Source organism: Alexandromys fortis, unplaced genomic scaffold (genome assembly GCF_014885135.2).
Source record: "Alexandromys fortis isolate MF-2015 unplaced genomic scaffold, M_Fortis_MF-2015_v1.1 scaffold_9, whole genome shotgun sequence".
Classification (NCBI taxonomy): Eukaryota; Metazoa; Chordata; class Mammalia; order Rodentia; family Cricetidae; genus Alexandromys; species Alexandromys fortis.
The window spans coordinates 6,698,824-6,711,185 of NW_026067892.1; the positions used below are offsets into that span (position 1 = coordinate 6,698,824).

The 12,362-nt window shown below is 45.3% G+C and overlaps 1 protein-coding gene across 3 annotated transcripts in view; it reads left to right on the plus strand.

Annotated features, from left to right (window-relative positions):
* Positions 1-12,362, plus strand: part of Pcbp3 (poly(rC) binding protein 3) — a 175,872-nt gene that overhangs the window by 54,365 nt on the left and 109,145 nt on the right. For 2 of the 3 annotated variants that reach the window (XM_050143893.1, XM_050143913.1), the window contains exon 2: positions 3,304-3,402. The exons of the other annotated variant lie outside the window; for it this stretch is intronic. The gene's annotated coding sequence lies outside the window, so the exon portion shown is untranslated. The remainder of the gene's footprint in view (positions 1-3,303; positions 3,403-12,362) is intronic. 3 annotated transcript variants of the gene reach the window in all.

Consider the following 12,362-nt stretch of genomic DNA (forward strand, 5'->3'; position numbering starts at 1 on the left):
TTTTGTCACAAGCAGACTCGTGTGCCGGGGATTCTGTTCGTAATCCATTCCAGCAGCTCCTCTCCAGACTTTTCCTCATGAGGAACTCTGTTGTGATTTGATAATGCTGTGCTGGTTAATTTTCTTGGTGCTAAGATAAAGTAGTCTGACAACAGGGCTGGAGAGAGAGCTCAGTGGTTAAGAGCACTGACTGCACTTCCTGAGAACCAGGGCTGGGGTCCCAGTGCCCACATGGCTGCCTGCAATCACCTGTAATTCTGTCCTAGGGAATCTGTTACCCTCTTCTGGCGTCCATGAGCTCAAGGCACATATGTAGTGTGCAGACATACACATGAGTAAAACATCCATGTGCACAAGAAAATACTTGGCAAAAACGATTTAAGGAAGAAAGAATCTCACAGTTCAAGAGTACAGTCTATCATGGTGGGGAGCGTGCTGGTCATGGTGGCAGGAGCTTGAGGCCTTGCATCTGCAGCCAGGAAGCAGAGGACGAAGAACACTGTGCTAGGCCATCTTGCTCCTTTTTTCTGATGGAATGTGACCTGGAAGTGTAAGCAAAGAAATCCTATCCTTCTCCAAGTTGCTTTTGTTCAGTGTTTTATTGCGTTAACAGAAAGCAAAACAGAGCACAGCCCATCATCACAGGGGAAGGCATGGCACGGGTAGCTGCCTGGTGGCAGGAATATACTGCTGGGACACCTCATAGCTAAGCAGACCAAGAAATAGGAGCAGGTCAGGAAGTGGGGGGGCAGTTTGTGATTAGTAAGGCCTTTTCCCTCCTTAGAGTTTCACTTTCCACAGGTAGGCCTCACCTCCTGATTCTACATTTCCTCCAAATGCTCTCAGCTGGGGACCCCGTGTTCGAGCATGTACGCCTGTAGGTGTAAGTCTATAGCTTCATATCCAGGCTATAACTAGAACCAACTAGACCCCCGCCCCTTGCTTAGGGAGTCTGCTACCTGATGGCTGGAATATCACACGCACAGAGATGTTTGGTCAGAAGCTGCTTGCCTTTGCTTTGGTGACCAGGGAGATGCGAGTGTTCCCTGTGATGTGGCGGTCTGTGCACATGCTCCTCTGCCTGCTTCCTTTTCAAAGGTTTTCGTTCTTCAGCAGAAGCACTTTTGTTTCCCACTCAGAAAGCTTTTGGCTCCTTTGAAGAAAGTTGTTAAAACAGATCATGGGGCAGACATTCACCTTAGCCCAGGCCTTCAACAGTCATGGTCATCAGCATCACTGTCGTCTGCATCTTCTTCCACTGGAAGGTCTTAGAGGCAAACGACGCTCATGGAGACAATTTCTTCTGGAATATACCCTAAAAGGCCAATTTGAGGCTGCTTTACAATAAACTTATTTTTTCTAAGTAGAAACACATGAAAGAGGTGATAAAGATATGGTACAGTAAGCATAGTCTATGGCCATTGTGAAATGCTGTATACTGTGTGCAGTATTTGTGCTGGACTTTTATGACTGGCAGTACTGGTTTGTTTATACCAGCATTGTGACACATGAACAAGGCTGTGTGCTGTGGCAGTGCAGTGGCTGCTGCTACTCCTGCTACGCTGCTTGGAAACAGGATTGTTTCCTAGGCTGACCTTGAAGTCGTGGACTCAAGCAATTCTCTCCTGGCTCAGCTCTGTTATAATCTGCTAGGACTTCAGTGGTCAGTCACTGGCTGAAACATTGTTAGGTGGTATCTCACTGTATTAATACCTAAATCACAGAATATATAGAATGCTCACATATATATATATATATAGTAACTAATGCTCATACGTAATGCATGTATATGTAATAACTAGAATGCTTACATATTTATGTAATAACTTTCTGTAATATTTATGTAGAAACTTCACAGAGAAGAATTGGTGGACATGGAAGGAAAAATTGATAAATATGCAATCATGTGAGAGACAGTACTATTCCTTTTTTAGTAGTTTATGGATCACATCCACACACAAAGAAGTACTGAGGTTTTAATGACCCATACCAGCTTCACTTATGTGGTCATCATACAATAACTGCAGCCGGTAGACAATGCTATGCCATAGCGCGTGCTGAGGATCAAGGTCAGGCTCCCCCTGGTAAAGTGCTCCATCACTGAACTATCCTGGTTAGAGATGAGTTTTCGGTTCTGTAGCCCACGATGCCCTTGAAGTTGAATCCTTTTGCTTCTGCCTCTGCCCCCAAGCACTGGGGTTGCTCACTACCACTCCTGTGACACTCTTTACGTTTTGATTGTTAAACCTTGCATCTTGGGTAAAAGTCACTTGGTCTTGCAGACCTATGTATTTCTGGATTTAATTTGCTAGTTTTCTGGTGTGATTTGTGTTTATGAGGTGTTTGTCTCGGGCTTCTGTGAGGTTTCCTACGTGGTTTTGGTGTCAACTGTCGCTGGCCTCATAAAATGTGATAGAATGGAAGAGGACAATGGCATGTCCTTTTCTCCTGTGTTCTCTGGAAAAATTGGTGAAGGACTGACTGCTACCTTAGTTAGAGTTTCTGTCACTGTCTTATGAAACACCACGGACAAAAAGCAAGCTGGGGAGGAAAGGCTTTATTTGGCTTACACTTCCAGATCATTGTCCGTCACTGGAGAAAGTCGGAAGAGGAACTCAAGCAGGGCAGGAACCTGGAGGCAGGAGCATGGAGGGGAGCTGCTTACTGGCCTGCTTTTGCTGGCTTGCTCAGCCTGCTTTCTTATAGAACCCAGGACCACCCACATGGGCTGGGCCCTCACTTATTGATCACTAATTGAGAAAATGCCTTACAGCTGGATCTCAAGGAAGCATTTCTTCAACTGAGGTTTCTTCCTCTCTGTGACTTTAACTTGTGTCAAGTTCACTCTCAGAACCAGCCGGTACAACTGGTGTTCATTCTTTTGAAAACCTTTGGCAGAATTTACAGAAAACCACCTGGGAAAAGTTTTTTCCTAATTCAATCTCTTGTCTCAAGTTTATATTTTCTAGAGTTTTTTTGTTTATGTTTATAGGAATTTGTTAATTTCATCTAACTTTGATACAAATTATTCATGTGTTACCTTATTCTTTTGTCTTTGTAAGTTTAGTAGTAATGGCCTTTATTTCTTGATTTTAGTCCTCTTTTTGTTAGTTTAGGGATAGGCTTGTCAGTGCTTTTTAAGGAACCAACTTTTGATCTTATTTTCCTGTCCTTCCATTTATTTTTAATTCTGAAATTTACTGTTCCTTATGATTGTATTTGGTTTAATTTTCTCTCCTTTTTCTAGTTTCTGGAGGCACACACTTCACTTACTGATTTGCAATTCTTCTTTGTCAAATGCAGGTGTTTTCGCTGTAGTGAAACCCTGCTCTGCCCTCCGGTTGCTGCTGCTGGCTCCTGACCCTGAGCTCTTGCGGAAGCTGGGACTGGGATGAGAAGAGGGTAAGTTAGAAATGCCACAAATGTGCTCTGCTTACTATGATCCGGTTGTTTTTCCTTGAATAAATAACTCTTAGATTCCTCCAGCCTTTTATTTCCAGAGTTCTTAAGCAGTTAATTGGGAAGACTTGCTTTGTTTACATGGAAGAGAGAGTCTGAAGGTGGCTATTGCTCTTCCATCCCCACTTGTGTAGTTTATGCTTAAGAATTATTAAAAAGAATGTGATTACTATAAGGTGTTTTATGGACGTGGATTATACTGGCTTATAAATATTACAAAGAAATGAACTGTATAAAGTTTGCCAGTCAGTTTTGGGAAAGAACAGCAGTGTAGAATCACTGATTACAATGTCAAATATTCCAAGAAGCAGAGGAAATGAAAACGGTGTCACTCTAGTGCAGAGCCCCCTTCTTTCAGAGCCACTAGAGAGTCTGGAGGCAAGTTCCTCAAAAGAAAGCTTGTCGACAGAGAAGATGCGCTGGGTATCCGTGTCCAGGCAGGGTGTGGAGACCAGCAGTGCTCCAGCCGTGGCTATCTGGGTATTCACAAGTCTCTGCCCTGAGCTAGGCCAGTTGTCCCTTGCGTCTGGGCCTGTATTTGATGCTGAGGAGAAGGGTTGTTTCTGCAGGGGAAAGCTCCTGGGTTTCTACACCTGAGGCAGGGAGCACCTAGAGTTGCTATTGCTTGGGGAGTTGAGATAACCCAGGAACTATGTGGCAAGAAAATCTGTACTCTTGAAACAAAGTATGAACAAATCTTTCCATTGTGAGGTCCTCAGTCATGACACTACATCTGGGAGCTAACAGAGGGCCAAATTTCTAAGGTAAAGTTTACCACATGTTGAAACTGAAAGGCTAATAGACGGGAACAGTGACTTGTAGTCAAGCGACCAGCAGGCTCAGCACTTACGGTTTGGCAAACTAGTGATGAGAAATGACAAAGGGGTTTAATACCCAAGAGGCTTTTGTTCTGGAACAGTCACTACTGTTTGTTCTTTAAGACTCAGTAGGCTTTATACTAGTCTGTAATTTGTGTCCCTGTTAGTGAATATTCTCTTGAATACATTGGCGTGAAAACCTACCAATCTAAAATTTGTGTCACTGTTAGTGTTAGTCTCTTGAATACATTGGCAATGAAAGCATGCAAGAAATGTGGTGACCACAACATTTATGGCTGAATTTAGATCTTTGAAGATGCTGGCATATATCAGCTCCTAGCTATTCTTGTAGGGCCATGGGAGCCTCACTTGCTGCCTTTTGTATATAAGGATAACTTCAGTGATCCTGAAGTTCTGGCTTAGATCACTAGAGAACAGACTGTACACCAGCCAGCTGTTGAGCTAGACCACTTAGTTGCATATTCTCAGATGGTTTAGACCTTGAGTTCTATCTGATTTATGATTCAGAGTTGAAATGAATGACTCTTATAGTCTTGCATGCTGGGATAACTGTCTCTTGGCCAGAGCTTCCTTTCAATGGAAGCCTTGTAGTGGCATCAGACATTTGAGGGTGTCCTGTTCACTGGTGACCCACTCCCTTCAGCCAGGTGGAGAGTAGTAGTAGTAGAGTCTAAACTCTTGGACTCAGGCATGTCCACGAGTATTTCTGGTGAGAACTGGAGGCAGACCTTTGTATACTGAGTTCATTGTGGTTTTCATCCCTGCTTCAGTGTTAGCATGACCAGATTCATTTAAAAATAATTCTAGTTTGAAAATCCCGAGTTTCTTCTTATGTGCTCAGCTACATTTGCAGTGTCTTTGCTTTCTTTTTGTGTTCCTCCCGTGTCTCATCAGTCCCATGCATATGCTTGTCTGATGTTGAGCCCAGCCCCCAGCAAGCTCAGAGTGAGGCTGCCCTGCCATTCCTAGACAGAGTCAGTGCATGGCATCACTGTCAGCCATCTCAGAGACTCATAACTTGAGAAGATTTGGAATACTGTGTTTGTGCCATGAAGCCCCGAGCCTGGGAGTGTCATCATGTCCCAGGATGGCCTTCAAATCAGGTTTCCAGAGGGCACATTGTTCATCTGTATGAGAAACTTTAAAAACATTTATGGACTTGTGAAATTTCTACCCTTCTGAATTTACGTCTAGGATATAATCAGAGAAATACTAATTTTATGTACAGAAAACACTTATTATAGTATTCACTTAAATAATTAACAGTTGGAAGTGAGTCAAATGCCCCGAAACAGTAGAGGATTAAGTAAATGAGTTATTGTATTTCTATAGCACAGTGGAATATTAGATTGCAGTTAGTGTTTATAGAACTGATTCAGGACATGAAAAGAAACATACCTAGTACACGGGTACATGTGAATAGCATGTGTAAAAGTAGTGAATGGAACATAAAGTCAGCTGTGTGTACGTGTGTATGGTGTATGTACATGAACACATGAATTTTAAAACCCTAAGAAGAACAGCTAAAGGCTTGTGATGTCTCTCTGAGAGGTGGGGTCAGTGTTGTTCAGTTTCACACATTTCTGAAATTTTCTCAATGGGCCGATGTTACTTTTATGTTCATGGGAGAAAGGACATATGCTTTTAGTTTAGAGAATAATTACGTGACTATTAACCTGCTCTTCGAGTCCTTATAGGAATGTTTTTCTAAGTAGTCTCCAGTAACAGATGTCTGGTTTTCATAGACAGATTTCTTTGAGCCACAACAAATATTAAAAGGCTGTAAAGGTGTATGTTAAAATTATAACATACATGCATATGTGGTAAATTACTCTGAGAGGACACACGGTTGATGTCATTTTGTTTTAAAACAGATGTTAATTATGATAAAATACTTAGAGAAAAACACGCCACCGTCAGCCCTTCTGTGGGAGAATTGGGGTACTTTTAAATGTATTTCTTGTGCTTTCCAGTGTTTCCCAAGGCCTCCACACACAGAACAGGCCTACGTTTTACAATGGCCCATGCCAATAGAGAGCAGGGTGTGGGTGTGTGGCCTGCTGTCTGTGCAGGGTCTGCTTATATGGGGAGCCAGCTGGCCTTTGAAGGTCTGGGACAGACCTGGGCACAGCTGACTTCTCTGTCACTGATTACCATATGGTAGGTTGTCTGGAAAATACGGCAGATATTTTTAGGTAATGTTAGTGAGTGGGCAGATAGATTGAGTCTCATAATGAGAATGACCCACTCTTAAGGCTAGAACTAAAAATGAGGAAGTTTAAGATGATTCTAACCTATGTCCACACACAATGACACCAAACCTTTCCAAACCATTGGAGGCTTATCATAAAAAATACCCACATAATTAGAACATTGAGACATGTGTATGCGCATCTATGCCTACACTTAACCTAAAGTGTGATCCATTGTAAATAAAATAAAGTAACCACAACAAAAAAATACATCCTCTCTAGATGTGGCCAGGTGCATGGGAGGAGGCACTAACCTTCTCCATGGGGGATTTCTCAGGCCTGAATATCTGCATGGTGGAAAGGGCGCAGGCTGATGCCAGGCCAGCATCAGCTAGTCCTTTGAGGTCTGCATCCTCCCACCTCCACAGATGCGTCAGGGCCACACATTGTCCTCACAGTGCTATTTTTTGAGCTGGAGGAGTAAACAAGCTCATCCCCAACTATTTCCTTCTCTGTTGCTCCGAGGCTTAGAGTGCTAATTATTTAGAAATGGTAATTGTACCAGTGAATCTGTGATGGGAATTGAGCTGGAGCATCCTTGCCTGTCCTCCCCCAGTAGAAACCCTTGAAGCCCTGCTCTTCCTCCTCCTGAATCTTGTCAGCACTGCAGCGCTCTCATCCGAGTCTGCAGTTGGAGACAGGGTAATGGATACTCTGTCCCCTAGATCCACAGAAAGAGTCAAGGTCGCCCCCTTCCTGAAGTCAGATCCTCACCCTGTCTGCTTAGTTTGGGAGTTTCTTTATCCATGAACCTCAGCGCCTACAGACACGTTTAGCAAAAATGTCACCAGTGAGGGCCTAAGCACCCCATTTCCAGATGTGTCCATCCATAGTACACCTCACCCAGTCCCAAGGTATCAATGCGGCCTGTGGAGTGGTCGGGTAGAAGTGCCCACAGGGCAGTCCACAGTGCTGCCCTCCCTGGGCTGGTCTTTCCCCATGTGCCCCTTGTTTATCCCCTGCTAATGGGGAAGCTCCAGAAGCCCACCCCGTGTCTGGAGGAGCCTCAGTCCTACCCTGGCATGGCATGGACACAAAAGCCCATGGAAGATGCTAGCTGCGCACTGAGGATGTGCAGGGAACCAGGCACATTAGGTGTTTGCTTGTTGCTATGGCAGAGTGTGGTGCCAGGGACCAGAGCAGGGGAAATCTGGTGTTATCTTGGAACCTCAAAGGGTTTAGAAGAACCCCCCTTCCTTAGCAGGTTGCTGACTGTTTTTGGCTGGTGTGATATAGAAGATACAGCTATATCCAGAAGGAAGTCTACTCTTGCAACATGCTCTGGCTAGAATACTGCACTATGCCACAGAACTGTGTGCCCAAAGTAGGAAAATTCCAGCTAAGAACTCAAGGAGGAGAGCACGATTGTCTGTGCCATTCTCAAGTTTCCCCAAGGCATAGCACTTTACTTTTACTTTTGCCTTATCGGTAGTGTCTGCTCTAGAAACAGTATCCTGATGAAAAAGTTCTGTTGTGGATGAGCAGTTTCACCTAAGTGCTGAGGTCTACATGGAAACCTATGCCAGTGCGAGAGCCTGGCTCAGCTTGTGCCAACTGGATGCCCTTAGGACCAAGTGCATGCGGGAACTTGCAGAGACCGGAAAAGGGGATCCCATTCCCCAGAACTGGAGTTTCAAATTGTTGCTAGTTGTCAGCTGGGTGCTGGGAACTGAACTGGGGTCCTCTGCAAGTGCAGCCATCATCCTCTCTAGTCTCCTTCTTACATTCTCTTAAAGGTCTCACTTGCATGTTGTGCTAGTGTCTTGCTGGCTCCTCGTGTCTGGCTTCATGTCAGGGTACATGAAGCCCCTGTAACTGGTCCAGAGCCAATGGCAGTGTGAGTTACGGCCTTTCCTTCTATCTGCAGAGCCGCGGTTTAACCCAGGCAGTGCCCTCCTTTTCTGTTACCATCTCCAAAGCCAGCTGACCTGATGGATGGTCCAGCAGGGGCCTTACAGGTACCACATAGGAGCCAGTGAGCAATGGGAGTGGAGAGGACCCTGACCCGCAGCAGCATGCATTCAGCCTGGGTTCTGAATTGTGATCCTGATTCCAGTGTGCAAACTACTTTGACATGATTCAAAAATTTTAGTTTTTAATTTTTGAAATTAAAATATGATTACATTGTTCCCTCTTTCCCTTTTTACCCTCTGACTCTTCTTATGTTATCCTCCTTTCTTGTTCTCTCAAGCTCATGGTCCTCTGAGCTTTTTTAATTGTTCTCTCTCTCTCTCTCTCTCTCTCTCTCTCTCTCTCTCTCTCTCTCTCTCTCACACACACACACACACACACACACACATACACACACTGTTTAGTCCATATAACATTACTTGTATGTATATAATCTCAGGGCTGACCACCTGGTATTGGATAACCAAGCAGCGGGTGGGGGGCATTTTCCTGGGGACGACTATTTCTCTTGCCCTTAGCTTTTCTTAGTTGCTCTATTTAGATACCCTTTTCCTAAGCTTATAAAGAAAGCTATTTTCAAAGTTTTTAGCAGGAGACTTATTTTTAAGCAGTCTTTCAGAGGAAATCTATGTAACTGTAAAAGCTGCTAATATTAACAAAGCCCCCGATTTGCACTGACTGTCTTGACTCAAATGTCTCCATTAGTGTTTAGCTCAGTCCCCGTCGTGCTCCTCGAGATGGGTATTGCTGTTTCACTCCCCTCCTGAGGCTTAGAGGGTGAAAGAACTCTTGTATTATCTGGGTCGCAAGCAGTAGGCCAAATCTGACTCCATGGTGGTGGACAGGAGCTCCCAGAGCTTACCTCCCCCTGGGCCTGACAGTAGACTGTGAGACTGGGGAGAGCCCAGCAGTCACAAGCCACTGCCCTCCCCAAGCTGCCACAACAGGTGTTTTGCAGGGCATCCTGAGACTAGCTCTTAGTCTACATAGAGCAGGAACTGAGAATAGAACATGTGGGGCGAATGTGGAATGGGGTGCTGCGAGCCTGTCTTCTCTCTCTGTGCTGTAGGTGAGGGCCCATCTGCTTTGAAAATGGGTGCTGTTAATGATACTTGTTTCTTAGGGAACACACAAACAAGTCCCTGCTGCCCGAAGACCACCTTTATAACTGCCAGTCACATCTAATTTTCACAGAAATCTCCAGGGAAGGCCTCTGGATCCCCAGCATATAAACACCTTCTATTTGCCAGGCCTTTCCCGTTGTATATTTATGCCAGTTCATACTCCTGGCAGATGGAGGCCTTGAGTTTTGATCTAGCGTCCCATGTTGGAAGTAAAGCAGGATGCTGGGCCGGAATCCATCATAGTTACCTCAGCTGTCTGCTCTGCACAGTGAGCTCAAAGCTAGCGACAAAGCAGCCAGGCTGAGAGGCTGGGTGAGCTGCACAATGTGAGCCATCAGGGCTGTAAGCAAATGGGTTCTGGCGGGCTGCTGCAGGCAGATTCTGGGAGCTCCCAAAGGCCTTAGTCAAGTGGAGGCAGGAGCATTTTAGTGGGCACCGGTGGCCTCTACTGCGAGTCAGGCGGGAGCTGTTAGGGGTACTGAGCTGCTAGGAACAGAATGGCCCTCCTGCTGTGGGGGATGTTGATTGGGCACTATAGTTGCTTCCGGTGGGATTCCTGGCTGGTGTGCCAAACCAGAGCAGAGCTAATCTGTAATCTGCAGCGATGTTTCCTAGGAGAAGTGGTACCTTTGGAAACACTTCAACATCCCCCAGAACTTCCCAATTTCCCTAGAGCCAGATGGGTGCCACCCTCCATGGAGAAGCCAGGGGTGCTTCCTGGGTTATGTGCCTGCAGTCCGCTGTATGATCCCCGCTTCTCCTCGGCCACTCCTGGTCCTGTCTCAGAGTTCTTTCTTCTTCACCTATACTAAAGTCAGAGAACTGAGAAAATAACAAGTCCTTTGTTAAACGTTTTAGATGTCCTTCATTCTTTTAATGTCAAATGGTTTATTTGCTTTTTTTTTTCTATTTATTCAGATTACTTTGACAACTTACAGAATTGGAAAAACTTGAAATTAAGCAAAAGTTTCAACTCATCTCATTATTGCAGATGTAGTTTTTGGTTGCGGAGCCTTCTTGTCCTGACCCGGTGGTGACTTGCCCCAGCTCCTCAACTTACAGTCATCCACGCTCTTCATTTCGCTGTGTGTACTGAAGGCCATTTAGACCGAGGGACAGGGCTATGAGGAGGCTGCATAGCCATTCACGCTGGCTTTGTAGTGTTTTGGGCCAGGGTTTGGCTATGCCCTGGACCTGGCCAGTCCCTGCAGCACTCCTGGCAGATTGAGCCGCCTCTGTCACTCCTGTTTATCTTTCTCACGTTCCCTTTGAATCAAATGTCAGGCTTTGCTCAGGGCTACGCTGTGCTTACAGGGAAGGACAGAAACATTTCTCTATCCTCTCCCCAGTCCCAAGAGCTCAAATCACTTCTCAGATTTGTTTGTTCCTCTACTGTAGAGCTATCTGCTCTAGCTGTGGGTAAGGAGGGTAAAACCTCTCCTGTTTTCTTAGGAATATGTTCCTGTGACCCTGGTGCTGTTTCCTATGCCCCGCCTACTAGCAGACCACTTCCACTCGCTCCCAGGATGGCTCACACTCTGCCCTTCCCCACCCTGTTTTGGACTCTCGCTCCCCCCCCCCCCCAGTCTAAGTACTGGGGTACAGATTGCAGCAGCGCTCCAGGCTTGACGTCCTCTCTGGAAATAAAAAGTTGACTCCCTTGACTTAAAAAAAGAAAAGAAAGGAACAAATAAAATCAAATGGCAGATAAAATTTATAATGAGTCCTGTCACTGTCACTGCCTTCTTTGTATTTGAAAACCAACCAGCTAAAATGGAACTAAAGATATAGCTCAGTGGTAGAGCTCTCGCCTGGCATGTATGATGCCCTAAATTCAATTTCTAGCATCCATAAACACACAAAAACGATCAACCAGCCAACCAAACATCCAATCAACCAACCAACCAACCAAATCAACCGACCAACCAATCAACCAGCTAACTAAACAACCAGATTCCTCAGCAGTTAAGAGCACTTGCTGCTCTTTCAGGGGTTCCAAGCACCTATATCAGACACCTCACAGCACCTGTAACTCCAACCCCAAGAGACCAGGCACTCTCTTTTATCCTTTGTGTAACACGCACGTGCCCGTACAGGCAGAGACACACACACATAAACAAATAATAAAAATCAACCTTTAAAAAGAATCACTCAAATGATAGAAACACATGGTGTTTTTGCGAATGTGCACACATGTATGCTTGGGTGTAGTGTGCACACTTAGGTGTGTAAGCATACATGTGTATTGTGTGTGCACTATATAGGATTAGGGTTAGGTTCATATGTATTCCTGTTATATGTATGTGCCGGAAGAAACTAAGTGTCCCCTCCTGAATCTCACTTGTCCACCTCTGAAAATGGAAGAGGCAGTAGGAATAGAGGCACATTAGGAAAGGTCCAAATCAGGAGAAGGAGAGAGAGCACGAGCAAGGAACTCAGGACTGCTAGGGGTGCACCCACACACTGAGACAATGGGGATGTTCTATCGGGAACTCACCAAGGCCAGCTGACCTGGCTCTGAAAAAGCCTGGGATAAAACCGGTCTTGCTGAACATAGCGGACAATGAGGACTACTGAGAACTCAAGAACAATGGCAATGGGTTTTTGATCCTACTGCACGTATTGGCTTTGTGGGAGCCTAGGCAGTTTCGTGGATGCTCACCTTACTAGACCTGGATGGAGGTGGGTGGTCCTTGGACTTCCCACAGGGCAGGGAACCCTGATTGCTCTTTGGGCTGACGAGGGAGGGGGACTTGGTTAGGGGAGGGGGAGGGAAA